General features: G+C 35.8%; 1 long non-coding RNA gene across 1 annotated transcript in view; it reads left to right on the top strand.

The window, feature by feature from the left end:
• The window catches only part of LOC117200544 (uncharacterized), a 78,313-nt gene that overhangs the window by 32,043 nt on the left and 30,239 nt on the right, over positions 1–16,031 (top strand). The window contains exons 2-4 of the long non-coding RNA XR_004482129.2: positions 5,723–5,779; positions 7,463–7,528; positions 8,364–8,462. This is a non-coding gene — a long non-coding RNA (uncharacterized LOC117200544). The remainder of the gene's footprint in view (positions 1–5,722; positions 5,780–7,462; positions 7,529–8,363; positions 8,463–16,031) is intronic.

Below are 16,031 nucleotides of genomic sequence, written 5' to 3'. Positions count from 1 at the left end.
TGGCAAACAGTTGTCACTGATTGTTTTTGACAGACACTATCAGGATAGACCTTTTTCTTTGGAATGAACTGCTAATTAGGTCAAATAATAAAAAAATACTGCAACTTGGCACTTTTTCAACTTGCTGTGCAATAGGTCAAATAGTGTCAATGCTCTGGGGCTGTAGCTTTTTGAGGCTCTTCAAACCTAGTGTTCCTTCTCTTGTTTTTGTAAGGCTATTGTTGGCTCTTGGTGGTTGAAAGACTGCTGGTCTTCAAGGCTCCCATGGAGCTAGGGAAGGGGGTTGGGAGTAGGTCAAGTGAAAATGCCGTAAGTTCTTACTGAGATTCTGCATTATATCTTTAATGAAGGTTCCCAAGATTGTTGAAAACGTTTGGTTAAATTTTAGAGTTCTGAATTTATTATTTTTTTTTTTAATTCTTGAATTAATTCACATAAATTTTGCTAGGTTTTTACTGCATTTATGTAGGAGCATATTTATAGAGGTCCTCACTCCATCATTCCCTCCACCTGTTTCTGAGCCTCAGTAGAAGCTGGTTCTGTGATTGGAATTTTAAATATTTGATTACGATTATGATAATAATGAAATAAAAACAATAGATCTGTTATCTATTTTAAGAAGTAGAACATTCAAGAACTTTAAATGTATGTGTATTCATTTCCCCAAGAAATAGAAGTAAACTGAATTTTGTTGTATTCCTCTTTTGTTTGTTTCTCATGAGCTGTCTGTATCTATACCTATCTATATATATATAGATATATATGTATAGATATATGTACATATATACACATATCCCTCAAACAACATATTATTTAACTTTCGCTTGTTTTTACAGAAATAGTATTATAGTGAAGGTATTATTTTATAAAATGCCTTCCTCTCCCTCAACCTTGTTTCTAAGATTCATTGATATGGACAAGTTTAGCCACAGTTCTTTCATTTTCATTGTTGTAAAGTATTCCATTGTATAAATGTCAGTTACATCAAGTTGGTTGATAGTGTTCAAGTCATTGTATCCTTACTATTTTTCTATCTAGTTCTACCAGTTATTGAAAGTGGGGTATTAAAATCTCCAACTATAACTGATGAAATAAATAGGTATTGAGAATAAAGGAGATGATCCAATCTAAGGAAAATAAAAATTCTTGATAAATAAATATAAGAATATAGGGCAAATGTCATAATCAGGGATGAAGAAAATTTTTTTTCACAAGCTTGGAAAACTTCTTAATTTCCAATTTTTTTAAATCAAATTAAATATAAATACATCTAGATTTTTTTCTTGGCAAAAGCTTGAACTTATGTGATATTGAAAATCTCTTGCAAGCTTCCTGGCATGAAAAAAACAGTTGCTGTATTTCAAGAGGCTCAAATAAGGTGAACCTCAATATTCCCTGAAATGTGAAGTGCTGGAAGATAGTAGAGCATCTAGCAAAGAGATTTGTGAGAAATGTCTGTGTTTCAAGTATTCTCTTCTTAGTGAAGATGTTATTCACATGTATAGACAATAGAAAAACATTCTCAAATATGCTATGACACAGAAAAAGTACTACTCATACAACATGGAAATATTTTCTTGGGCTCTTGGCTAATCAAAGGTAGTGCATCAGCATCACCTGGGAGCTTGTTAGTAATGCAGTCTCAAGCCCCTCCCCAGACCTACAGAAGTTAGAACCTGCATTTTAACAAGGTCCCTAGGTGATTGATATGATATGCACATTAAAGTTTGGAAAGCACAGCTCTTACTGATCAAAATTCAAAAATAAGAAGTAAAAAAGTGAGGAAGTCTGACTATAAAAAGGCTATATTATCCATTAATACAATTTAAACATATAGAGCTGTATAGATAACCCTTAAGCATTAAAAATCATCTTTGAAATATATGATCTATAATGTAAAAGTGTAATAAAACAATTTATGTTTAAACCCTTAGGTTATATTGGCTAAGATCAGTATAATGTGGGAAATAAGATTGTGCTAAATTCTTTGCCTCTGTGAGGATGGGGTCATTTCACAAAGGAAGCAGTGTGAAGTGCCTAAAACAAGATGACAGATGAATTTATTAACTATGGAAGTTAAAGTGAATAAATTAAACCATTGTTTTAAAAAAAACCTTTAAGATAGGGTTTAAAAACATTCCTGAGAGGAAGAAGTTGGGGAAATAATAATTTAATATTATTACTTTGTGTTTCTATTCTATGGCCTGCCAAAATTAGTGATGTCTATTCTCTCTGGACAAAATCACACTTTGATTCTTTTTTTTTTTTAATTGCAAAAAGGTGGGAATTTAAAAAGATACCAAAAGGTGGAAATTGATCAATGAATTTTGTCAGTTTATTCCCTATTGATTGCAAGACTGAGTATTTCCTGTCCTGCTTCCAGACTCTTCCTGAAGGTTGGCTTCTCCACAGCTTCAAACAATCCTAGGGTGTGACTTATGGGAGCAATGGCAAAGGGATTTTGCATACAATTGGCAACCAGCAACCAACCACTGCAGGGACAGCCAGGTGAATATGTCACTTTGGGGGGTGGGGGGAAGCGGAAAATGGCAAGAGCGTGGCCCCATTCTTTAAATTTTTTTTTTTCAGAGAAGATAATGTGAGCCCATGGTCTCAAATCCTTTTTGCCTTAATTAGGTACAAAGGAACAAATTTCATCTAATTTTATTTTTTTTTCTCTTATTTAAAAATCAACAGTTATTATGAAATATTTTACATTTGTAGATAATTGTAGAGGTTAATGTTGTGAACACTTACATGTCTATCAATCACATTAAATCATAAGATTTTTGCCATTTTCACTGGAGATATTAAAAAAAATTAGTTAGAGTTGAGGGTACAGTATCCACCTCCCTAACTCTATTCCCCTGCCCCTGCTCCAGAAATAACTACCATCATGAATTTAATGTCTTTCATGTTGATGGTTTTTAAAATACTTTCTGTACAAATCTAAACCTCCATAAACGTTGAACAAATACTTGTGGATTTTGAAACTATGTATTATTATACTGTGTTTCCTTCTGCAACTCATTGATTTCTTTCAACATTCTTTCTGAAGACTCTCTATGTTAATTATATGTGGCCCCAGTGCATTCAGTTTAATAGCTGCAGTTTTCCATTGTTGAATATGCTGCCATCTATCTAGTCCCCTGTAATGGGCCATTGAATTTGTTTCTGAACTGCTCTTGCACATAGTAGTATGAGGAACATTCTCATGCAGGTCTCCTTGTGCAAGCATGCAAGCTAAGTTTCCTAGGTATTACCAAGTTGCTCTATAATGCATGAGTACCAAACTCCTCTCTCCTCAGCAGTGAATGAGAAGTCCTAGTGCTATACTACTTCATCAACACCTGGTATTGTTTGACTTTAAAATATTTGCTACTATAATGGGCATAAAATTGTATCTCATTGATATTTTAATTTGCCTTTTCCTTGTAACTTTAGGGGTTTAACACCTTTCGTTAGTTTGTTGGCTATCCAGATTTTCCCTTCTATGAATCACTGCTCATATTCTTCACCCATTTTTAAAACTAGACTTTCAATCTTTGTTTCCCATCAATTTGTTGGAATGCTCTGTGAATCCTGGGTACAAATTCTTTCCTGGTTGTGTGTCTTCTCCCAAACTGTGGCTTCATTTTTGTTGTTTCCAGAAGCTTTTACTTATTATATAGCCAAATATAACAACATGGATTTTACTTTGTGTCCTGTTTAGGAAATTCTTTTCTGCTTTAAGTTCCTACCGATGTTTTTTTGTATTTTATTCTAAAAATTTCTACCTGTTATTGATTTTCATGTCCAGTGTGAGCTAGAGATCTAATTTTATTTTATTCCAAATGGATGCAAAATGATCACCGACAGGTTTATCCATTCTTCTCTTTGTAATGCCACTTTTATCCTAAACCCAGTATCACTCTGCTAGAATGTAAGATCTATGATGGCAAAGATCTTGGTCATTTTTGTTCACTGATGTATCCTAAACATCTAGGACAGTGCCTGGCACATAGTAGCTATTTAAATTTATTGGTAAATAAATGAATATTCAAATGGCATTTCTGGTGTAGAACATAAGCAAGCATGATTTCTCAACAAAGGGACTTTAATTAGGGGATTTAAGGGTGTTTTAGTGTTTTCCTCTCTTCTTTCTGAGAGGCAGGCCAGCCCATGTCTCTGAAGGGTCTCAGATACTTATAATACCTCATTTGAAAACAATAACCTCATGAATCTTTTGTAGTCAAAAGAAAAAATTGTTCCACTTTAGTAATAGATACCAGAGGAACTATTACATACACCATTAAATATAGGTATTATGTGATAACATTCAAGTGTGAATGGGAGGGGAGAAAGAAAGGATGAAATTTGATTGATTGAGTATGTCAGGTGACTTTTACTCCCACCTCCTGTTTCATTTTTTAAGGAATGTAATTGATCATAATACTACAGGGGTTGTCTTGGAAGGGAGTGATTGGCAGGTGGGGAGGGAAGTGTAGGGTGATGAGTGTGCTTCATGGCAGCAGTCACAATCCTATAGGTCACAGACATTGTCCTTTGGGCTTTCATTCAGGTCTAGAACTGAAGGTTTTCTTGAGCTACACTCTACTGCTTATGATTTGATAAGGGCTTCTTTGACTGGTGTAAAATCATAGGGAGGAACAGAAAGCAATGATGGGTTCAGATAATGCCATTCATCGAGGAGAGTCAAAAAGAAAGTTTTGGCATAAATAACTTAGACAATAACTTCGGCTGGAAGGAGTTGCTTTCATTGAACCTCTCTACCCTGTGAGATTACTGCTGTGATGTCTGAGAAATCAGCATCTCATGAGGAGTCTAATGCCTGCAGCATCATAATCTCAGTGGCATTTTGGGTTGGCCAATAGAACCCTCCATTTCCCTGAGTTCACATAGACGTACATCCTCCATGTACACTGTGGCATAAAAGGAGGCACCTTATTACAAGGTGACCACACATGGTGATGCACCTGTTTGAGGGGCCACCTAGTAGGAAGAGGACAGATTGGGATGGATTATCCTGTTCCCAGGCAATCTGATCATGTTATAGTGTTAAAGTGTTCACAAGTTTTAAGTCAACAATGAGCGATTTATCTATCTGTTGTAACAACCGACATCATTTGATCCCCTTATCAATTTTCTGAGGCCAGAACCTTCACTTATCACATGACATGAGAAGTGCAAGTTCCTCTGTGCTTGAGACTTCTTTAAATCTTCATACCATTCCAGGGTCATCTGGAGGAAGAGTCAGGTTTCTTGCCTCTCTCCATCCCTATCTACTCAGATGCTTCTTTCTTAGTACCCTTATTATGAATTATGTAAAGGTTTGTGTTTTATCTCCTCTGTTAGTAAATGGAGAGGTCTTTGAGAATAAGGAGTTTGTGTTATTCACTCTTGTAGCTGTGGGCCTAGGACAATGTCTGGAGCTTCAAGTGAGCAGAGAGTGTGGGGTGAAATGAAATAGAATAGAAGCTTGCCTCGGTCTACTGAATCAGCTGGGCTACACCAACTTTCTCATGATCCAGACTAGTGTTCTATGATTCATCAACTTCCTTTCACTTCAATTTGTATGTGTAGGGTTTTTTTTAATGTTTTTTTAAAATTGGGATATAGTTGATTTACAATGTTATTTTAGTTTCAGGTGTACAGCAAAGTGATTCAGTTATATATATATATATATATATATATATATATATATATATATATTCTTTTTCAGATTCTTTTCCATTGTAGGTTATTATAAGAAAATGAAGTTAGTTCCCTGTGCTATACAGTAAGTCCCTGTTCTTTATCTATTTTATATATAGTAGTGTGTTTCTGTTAATTCCAAATTCCTAATTTATCACTCCCCCCAACTTTTCCCCTTTGGTAACCATAAGTTTGTTTTCTATATCTGTGGGTTTATTTCTGTTTTGTAAATAATTTCATTTGTATGCTTTTTTCAGACTCCACATATAAGTGATATATGATATTTGTCTTTGTCTGGTTTACCTCACTTTGTGTGTGTAATTTTTCATTTTTGTTTATCTGCTTCAGAATTTTGAATTTTTATAGAAATTGGTAGATTTAGGTATGTATGTCAGTTTTAAAGAGTGACAGTTTATTGGGCTTCCCTGGTGGCGCAGTGGTTGAGAGTCCGCCTGCCGATTCAGGGGACATGGGTTCGTGCCCCGGTCCGGGAGGATCCCACATGCCGCGGAGCGGCTGGGCCCGTGAGCCATGGCCGCTGAGTCTGCACGTCCAGAGCCTGTGCCCCGCAACGGGAGAGGCCACAACAGGGAGAGGCCTGCGTACCACAAAAAAAAGAAAAAAAGAGTGACAATTTATTTAAGGCTCTTTCTAGCTCTGGCCTGGTCTGAGTCATTGGCTAAGAGTAACAGGACAATTTATAACATTAAAACAAATGTTAAATTACTAGTGATAATATCAGATGACATGGTGAAAACTGTAAACTTACCAATATATCAGAACTTGTGACCAGAGATAAAACCCACCTTAACAACTTGAATTTTTATGTCCATCTCTCTTAGTGCATTTTTCTTTGATCAGTTTTCTAAAAGCAAAATGTCCAGGGATGAACTGTGTTGTGAAGCTGGTGATCAGAATTGGTAGAATTTGAGACCCTGACTCAGCAACATTTTACTGAGTCCTTCACTGGGATGAGCACGAATAGTTTGGCTGAGTAATAATTTTTCTGACAGGCTGCTGGATATTAGACATATATTTGTGTATAGGATGCTGTAAAGGAAACAGTAAATATGAAGACATCTAATTCTTTTTTTGCTTATGTCATATTTTTGTTGATGGATAATATTTCTGGGAGAAAGGAGGCTTCTAGATAAGTAGTACCATTCTTTCAAACTGAAAAATATGAAATGTGTTAAGAGTTCCTAGGGACTTAACTGAATAATCAGTTCTAGGAGCTTTGTCTGTCTCTAAGATCCAAATTTGCTTCCTTGCAAGAGTGTATTAGTCCTTGGGGCCTACGGGAAGCACGTGTTGACAGCAGCTCTTAAATCAGTGTGCTGTTCTTTACTGCAGGCATTTTCACCTTGTAGAGACATCATAGTCATGCTGTTGTATACTTTTTCCCCTCATTGTAGATTACCTTTTCCAGGTGAATACAACTTGAAACCCTCAGATGATATAGCATCCCTGTGAGAAATTATGTAGCTAGTGTAGAGACCTATTCCCAAACAATTACCAAATAAAGCAGCCTTCAGAGGCTGCCATTATACTACTGTTACACTCAGTCAGGTACTGCCATCCATATCATTTCCTAGGCAGGAAGCACATCATTTTAAGTGGCATACTGTCGCCCCTCATGTCAGATAGACTTTGGATGTTGAGCCAAAAAGGTCTTATCTGCTATTTTAGCAGCAACTCATCTTTTCTATGCCAAACTGCTTTTAATGAGGGGACTGTGGTTAATATACGCTTTCCCTCCTTTCTTTAGTATTTATAAAGCCAAGAACCCTGTAAAAGTTTGCTTTTGTGAGCACACATGGGGATACATATTTTGGTAAGTGTTGACACCTTTTTTTCTTCCAGAGGAATCAGCTGTCTCTTTTTTGCTTACCGTGCTACACTTTCATTTTTACTATTCTGGTCACTCTTTCAAATGCTTCAGGGAAGTAAGTTAATGGTTCAGTGTGAATGGGAAGAGGAAGAAATATACAGAAATGTTTTCTGGGTTGTATTATTTATACATTTGTTGGTGGTATTTATTATCTTCCTAATATATGAAGAGTTTCAATATTTGAACTGTCATTCTGATATTTCATTCTAAGCACCAAGCTTAAATCAGAGTTTTGTGAAGAAGGAACACTTGAAAACAACTCTCCAAAATAGAATGTTAAGGAGCCTAGCACTAATTCACTGACATGTATATTTCTGTATAAATCATAAAGTAAAAATCATAAAAGCTTAGCTCATTTGATCAAAATTATATTTAATAGCAATTTCTTTTCTTTCAACATTCCCAGACAATTTACCCAATTAGTTACTTAAAAGACATAAATATTAATTTGGTCCTAAAGACTTGAGTCCTCACTAAGTGAATGATTTTGTTCATCTCTTTGGTAATTCAGAGTTATAATTCATTAATGTAGTAATCTGAGATGCTGCTTAGTACCTGTGAAACTTTCCCAGTATGGCAGACACTGCTGGTGCCCTCGTTTTGAAGAAAGTATGCACATTGTGGAAAGACACAATCATACAAAAGGAAAACAATAGGAAGAAGTAGGCCTTCTGAGCAACCTCATGTACAGGGTCAATGTGTTATGTGCTTTACTGTGTAGACATCTCATTTGATCCTCAAATGTCCTAAGCAAAGTGTTATTGTCCCCATTTTACAGATGAGGAAATTGAGGCTCAACAAAGGTAAATCATTGGCTGAAGATGAAAAGAAAAGAATTATGTTTTTCTGATGCCATCATGCTTCCAGAACAAATTCCGTAAGTGGAGGGGGAGAACTGCTGTTCAAGAAACACACTATTTTGCATTTAGAAATCATTTCTGGTGATGTGATGGATGTCACTCCTTACTCCTCTGGATTTAAGTTAAGGGTTCCGTAGGAAAGGAGGGAGGAAGAAGTTTTCACAAATATTTTCTAGGCTGTATTATTTATAAATCTGTTTATTGGCTTCATTATCTTCCCCATGTGTGGAGAGCTTCAATATCTCAGTTGTTAGTTTAAATTTTCTAGGGAAAAAGATACTTGAAACGATCCTCAATCTTAAACTAGGACTCTAGCTTTAAATAATTTAATATTCTCCTATAAAACAGAATTCATCCAAAACATGTCCTTTCAGCCTTTGTGTTTGATGATATGAGTTTCTTCAGTTTGTTAATTAATATGGCACGCATTTTTGGTATGATTCCTCTGTCTTTCCAGCCTGATTATGCACTGAATCTTATTAAAATGAATCAGCATTTCTCTGAGCTGACATTAGGTCTGAAGGGTCCCAAGTAGAATTGGGCCTGGGTGATTAAATAGTACGTTAGATGCTATCTGGTCTCTTTATGCTTTTAATGCGTGTATTGACTTATCATCTGTACTGTCAATGACCTTCAGGAAAAGAATGTAAAATGCACCAAGAAATTATGGTTATTTGAGAAATAGTAAGTGAAGTAGTGACAGATGGATAATGAATAAATGGTAAATGCCAAGGGATCACTTTTGTTTTTTAAAAGAAGACTTTGAAGCATCCTTATTTTGTTGTAAACCAGAAAACTGTGACTGTGTCTTTTGTCTCCTAGGTATCTGTTAATCTTAACATGTTTGCAGTTACATCACATTTATTTTTAATAGGAACACTAAATAAAGCTGATTAGTTTTAGCTGGAAGTTAAGAAGAGCTTTTAAAATTTATAACTTTCAGATGTCAGATTCCCAAATCTCCTTCACATCCATTTACTTTTTCTAAATATGCTCATCTTCCTCCCCCTCCTCCAATCCAAATTTTAGAATCCAAATAGTTTTGAAATCTGTAGATAAGAAAACTAGGCTCTAAATCTGAATGCAAGCATGAGAACAGTGAAATTTTAAATGCAACTGATCTCTAAATTCAGTGCAGTGTCAGCAGGTAATATTATAGTAAGACTCTAACATATTGAATCTCTCTGCATTCAGAGATTTAAACTCATGTCAGGACCTACTCTATTCATTTCAGGCTGTACACAAACTTAAGTCAACTTTGAATATGTTGTAATGTAATCCAATATAGGTAGAAGCTGCAGGAAATTTACGAAGAGAAAGGTAATGGTAAACCTCCATGGACTTGGTTCTTTGCAGGTCATTTGGTAATTTTGTCTTCTCCAAATCTTCACAGTCATGCCTATTGGCATCAACTTACCCACTCCCCGTGGGAATTCCACGATCCCAAGGAACATGTCAAATGATCTCCAGAGTCAGGAATTAGAAGAAGAAAGATTAAATCTTTGTATAAGACACCTTACTAAAAATCTGTCATTGGTTATTGTTGTCTCTTTAATCTGACTCAGTATTTTTCAGAACATTTTATAAGTAATAGAGATTGTTTGACAACCTATTTGATTGAACGTTGTGTCAGAAGCATTTCTCTTAAAGCTTGGCATTAAGTTGGTATCCTATGATAGTGTATTAGTTTTAGCATAAGTATAATAATATTTGTGCATAGAAACTTCTGTGGGAAGGTAACCTTCAGAATGTCTAAGTATGGCTTGTTAACTTTTTTATAACTTTGGTTCACCTGTGTATTCATTCTAGTTTCTTGAATGTATATAAAAGGAAATCCCATAGTAATAGATTTGTATGCCATATACAAATACAATGAGTAAGACCCACATGGCCTCATATTTTTGAGGTAGTCAGATACAACTCTGGATAGAATACTATTGAGCTGTATTATTGGAAAGGCATCAGAAACAGAAGTATCAGCTCATCCTTAAAGGAGTTTTCAATCTGGTGGATGAGGTAGAATATAAGTAGATGTGAGTTACTGGAACTTTATGGTTCACCCTGCAAACAAGTGGAGACCCAGTGTGCCAGGCTAAGGAGGCTCACAGTAAAGTGGTATTCAATAGCATTCCATTAAGGAAGGCTTCCTAGAGGTGGTAAACCTTTTTGAAAATTTTTTTAAAAAGCTTAAAAAGCTAATACATGATTGCAAGTACTCTGAAAGTTCAGATAATTCAGAATTACATACAGTACTGGATATAAATTTTCCTTCATAGCCTTCCTCCAACACACAATTCCACTAACTTATCTAAAGATAACTTCTGTTAGCATTTACCATGTAATGCCCTATTTATCTCTTCAGATATCTCTTTATCTATCATCTATGTTTGTATGATATACCATATACATTATTTTGAATCTTGCTTTTAACTTGTCAGTATGTATTAGAGATCTTCTCATGTTAGCATATACATATGTGTGTCTTATCCTTTTGAAAATTTTTACATAGCGTGGATGTATCATAATTTAAACTTTCATTTACTGATACATTTTTTTCTGTCACAAACAGAACTGCAATGAAAATCCTTATAGATAATTCATTCATTTATTTACCCAATATTTATTATGATTACTACATGTCAGATATTGCCTTAGGTGTGGCAAAAATGAACACAAAACACAAAATAAACAATCATAAAAATATATAGTTCCTGCCAGATTTGGAACCAGGATGAGGTGAGTGAGCCACTTACTTTAGGCACAAAATTTAAGACAATACCAAAAAGCTCAGTAATCAGGATAAATAATATTTTAATATAATTTTTAAAAAATAAAAATTCCATGATGAATAAAATATGAAAATTTTTTTTTTTTTTTGCGGTACACGGGCCTCTCACCGCTGTGGCCTCTCCCGTTGCGGAGCACAGGCTCTGGATATGCAGGCTCAGTGGCCATGGCTCACGGGCCCAGCCGCTCCATGGCATGTGGCATCTTCCCGGACCGGGGCACAAACCCATGTCCCCTGCATCGGCAGGCAGACTCTCAACCACTGCGCCACCAGGGAAGCCCAAAATATGAACATTTTAAGCAAAAGCAGACATAACTAAGACTGTGCTTAGCTTACAGTCTAGTTATGGAGATAGTGATAATCACAAAATTATTATTATTACTGTTATTTACAAATTGTGATAAAAAACAATAGAGTAACAAGAGAGGATTTTGTGCTAATTTATATTTAGGTTTCAGAGACTGTCACAGATTGGGTTGCTTTAGAAGCCATTTCAAAGATTAGCATTTAGGGGATTTATTAAGGCATGTTCTTGGGATGAACACCCGAGAAGGAAGGAAAAGAAGCTGGGTTTGGCAGGGTGAGAGGTTGCAATGCTGTTTCAGTGGAAACCTCAGGTTATCCTTTGGGGAATTCTGAAGATGGGATGACTCCTCAAAGCTCCACTAAGTTCGGTTGCGGGGTCTGGGCTTTTAAGTCCCCATGTCAACAAGTCACTTGATGTGGACTGCTCTGGGACGGGGGTGTGTTCTTGGACCAGGTGGCTCTCTTCATTTAAGGCAGTTTCCAAGGGGGTTGACAGTGGAGTGCTGGCTGCTGGCGGCACTCCCAATGCTGGAGTAATAAGTCCTTCATTCTTGAAGGGGGGCCTGAGAGACACATCACAGAGATGACAGGGTCCATCACAGACATTTCCCAGAGGAAATGAGGCCTGCTGGAGAAATCATAATGTGAAATTCATTCAACAAGTATTTTATGAAGCTCCTATGATATGATGGGCACTGTCTGAAGTTCTGGGAAATACAGCAGAGAATGAAGAAAAGTTTTTTAATTGAAAGCTTATGTGGTGCCATGCCATGTGTTAAGCCCTTCACGTGAATTATTTGATCCTTTCTTTCCAATGAACTTGTAAACTAGGTCCTATTATTATTTCTATTTTGTAGATGAGAAAATCGAGGTTCAGAGATTTTGCATCTTGCTCAGAGTCCTACAGCTAACAAGAGTTGGAAGTAGGATTTGAACCTAAAATTTTCATTCTGCAGGTCCTTGGGTATAACTGACCTCAATTTAATAATTCCTCCTTATTGTGTGCATGTTAAACTATCAATATTTCTATATTATTGATTCCTGGAAGTATAATAGTTGGGTCAAGTGCATACACATTTCAAAACGTTTGTAGACACTACCAAACTAATCTTTTTTTTAAATGTATTTTTTAAATTTTATTTTATGTTATTTTTTTTTTTTTTGGCTGAGTTTGGTCTTAGTTGCGGTACGTGGGATCTTTCATTGTGGCACTTGGGATCTTTTGTTGCAGCATGCGGGCTCCAGAGAGCGTGGGCTCTGTAGTTGCGGCATGTGGGCTCTCTAGTTGTGGTGTGCGAGCTCAGCAGTTGTGGTGCGTGGGCTTATTTGCCCTGTGGCATGTGGGATCTTAATTCCCTGACCAGGGATCGAACTCAGGTCCCCTGCATTGGAAGGTGGCTTCTTTACCACTAGACCACCAGGGAAGTCCCCCAGACTAATCTTTAAACAGTACCAATTTATGTCTTCACTCAGGGTCCATGGAAATGCCCATTTGCTCACACCCTTATTAGATAAATTTTTAAAAATTAAGTAGTCAAAGCTGTCGCTTTCCTTTAAATTTTCTAGGTTTTATGTGTTGCTTACAAAAACTTTTACTACCACAAGAATATTAAAACATTTTGTATTTTCATATATTAAATAATATATTCATTATAATTATAATATATAAAATATCACATATTTTATAAATAATATATATTTAGATAATATTTATATATGATTCAATATATAATATATGTGAATTCATTATATTATTTTCATATGTATGTATATAATTCATTGTTAAGTGATCTATTTGTAATTTATTTTTGTGAATAATGTGAGATAGAAATTTAATGTAATTCTTTTTCAAGTGGATAGCTCAAACTCTATTGAGTTTTTCTGACATTTTAAATGTTACCTTTATTATGTACCATTAATACTAGCTCTGTTTCTACACTCTATTTAGTTTTATTATTTTATTTTTCCATTCCTGAGCCAATTTCATGCTGTTTTAATTACTGCAATATTGTCATAATTACAGTATCTGGTAGGGCAAGTTTCTTTTCATTCTTCCTCTTGATGAACTTTAGGATCAATGTATCAAGTGCTATAAAATATCCTTGTGGGATTATGATTGGGCTTGCACTGAGCTGTAGAAATTTGGATGAAAACTAACAGTTTTGTAAGGCTGAGACTTGAAATTAAAATATAGTTACCAATTTAATCAGTTTTTACTTCATGAACTTCCATAAATTGTTAGCTTTCCTTATATATTTTATAATTTTCTTTGCATATTTCTAGCATTTAGGGTTAAATCATGATACAGTATTTGTTGGCATTGTAAAGTGTAGCTTTCTTCATAATATCTTTGAATTGTTGATTCCTTGGGCCAAGACTCAGAAGAAAATAGCTAACACTCAGATAGACTTCACCATATGTCAGGCATAGTACTTAACACATATTAAAACATTTAATCCTCAAACCAACTCTGAGGTGGGTGCCATTATTAATCCCATTTTATAGATGAAGATACTGAGGCATAGAGAAGGTAAATAACTATACCACAGCTATAATAGATCCAGGAAGAAGTGGAACCAGTTTAAACCAAGGCCAAGACTTTCTCCACGGTCTGTGCTCTTGAACCACTATACTATTAAGCTGTGCAATGGTCATGTCCCTGGGCATCTTCCTAAATCCTTTTAGAACTTCTAATCATTTTTTTAAAGTTGTTTGTCTTGGGTTAACTAGGTAGAAACCATATAATATGCTAATCACAGCAATTTTTAATCTTCCGTTGAAAATCTTTATTCTGCTGTGTCTTTGGTTTCATATTGCTTCAGGGCATTGTGCTTGCTGTTCCATCCTAGAACACTTTTGCCAGCCTCATCCTTTAGATCTCACTTCATGTTTCACTTTCTCAGAGACTGTCTTCTTGGTTACTCAGGCAGTAGCACTGCCCTTCTTCCTCACTCTCATCCTGTTTATCTCTTACACTCCATTCTACTTCCTTCAGGGTGCTATCACTTAGCATGATTATTCTGTATTTCATTCATGTGATTATTGGGAGATTACTTAGAATTTTCTATATAGATAACATGTTATTTGCAAAGAAAGATAATTTTACTTGTTTCCTTTCCTATCCATGCATATTATTCCTTTTTTCTGGCCTTATTATCTTGTTGAGACTTCTAATAAAATATGGACACCTTTCTTTTTAGGGGCAAATAGTTCAATGTTTCACCATTATGTGTGATGTTCACTCTAGGTTTTCAGTAGATACTCTTTATCAGGTTGAAAAAGTTCCCATCTATTCCTAATTTTTGGAGGGTTTTTATCCTGAATGAATTTTGAATTTTGTCAAATGCGTTTCATGCATTTAGATTATCACATAATTTTTGTTTTGATTTGTTAATATGGTGAGCCACATTGATTAATTTTATTTAGTTAAACCAACTCTACATTCCCATGATAAATCTCATTTGGTTATGATTTCTTATTATTTTTATATACTGTTGAATTCAACTTACAAAGTTTTTGTTAAGAATAATTGTTTCGGGCTTCCCTGGTGGTGCAGTGGTTGAGAGTCCACCTGCCGATGCAGGGGACACGGGTTCGTGCCCTGGTCCGGGAAGATCCCACATGCCATGGAGCGGCTAGGCCCATGAGCCATGGCCGCTGAGCCTGTGGTCCGCAACGGGAGAGGCCACAACAGTGAGAAGCCCGCGTACCACCAAAAAAAAAAAAAAAAAAAAGAATACTTGTTTCTATGTTCCTGAGGGTTATTGCTCAGTAACTGTCCTTTCTTTTAATATTGTTGTCTGGTTTTAGTAATAAAGTATTGCTGGACTCACACAATGAGTTGGGAAGTGTTACCTCCTCTTATTTTTCTAAGAGTTTGCAAAAAATTGATATTATTTCTTCATTAAAAGTTTGGTAGACTGCATCAGTGAAGCCACCTAAGCCTGGGATTTTCTTTGTAAGACATTCTTAACTACAAATTGATTTAAAAAAATACATATAGGACTATTTGACTTATCTATTCTTTTTTAAGTGAGCTTTCATAGTTTTTGTTTTCAATGAATTTGTACATTTTATGTAGATTGTCAAATTTAGTGACATAAAGTTCTTTATAATATTCCTTTATTACCTTTTTATTTATTTATTTTATTTTATTTTTGCGGTACACAGACCTCTCACTGTTGTGGCCTCTCCCGTTGCGGAGCACAGGCTCTGGATGCACAGGCTCAGTGGCCATGGCTCATGGGCCCAGCTGCTCCGCGGCATGTGGGATCTTCCCGGACCAGGGCACGAACCCGTGTCCCCTGCATCGGCAGGCAGACTCTCAACCACTGTGCCACCAGGGAAGCCCCTTTGTTACCTTTTTAATGTTGGTAGGTATGTCCCCTCTCTCTTCCTGCTATAGATGGTTTTTGCTTTCTCTCTTTTTTTTTTCCTGATCAGCCTGGCTAAAGGTTTATTAATTGTATTGATTTTCTCAAAGAAACAGCTC

Source organism: Orcinus orca, chromosome 3 (genome assembly GCF_937001465.1).
Source record: "Orcinus orca chromosome 3, mOrcOrc1.1, whole genome shotgun sequence".
NCBI lineage: Eukaryota > Metazoa > Chordata > Mammalia > Artiodactyla > Delphinidae > Orcinus > Orcinus orca.
Note: the sequence above shows the minus strand (reverse complement) of the source record. Positions and strands in the feature narration are given on the sequence as shown.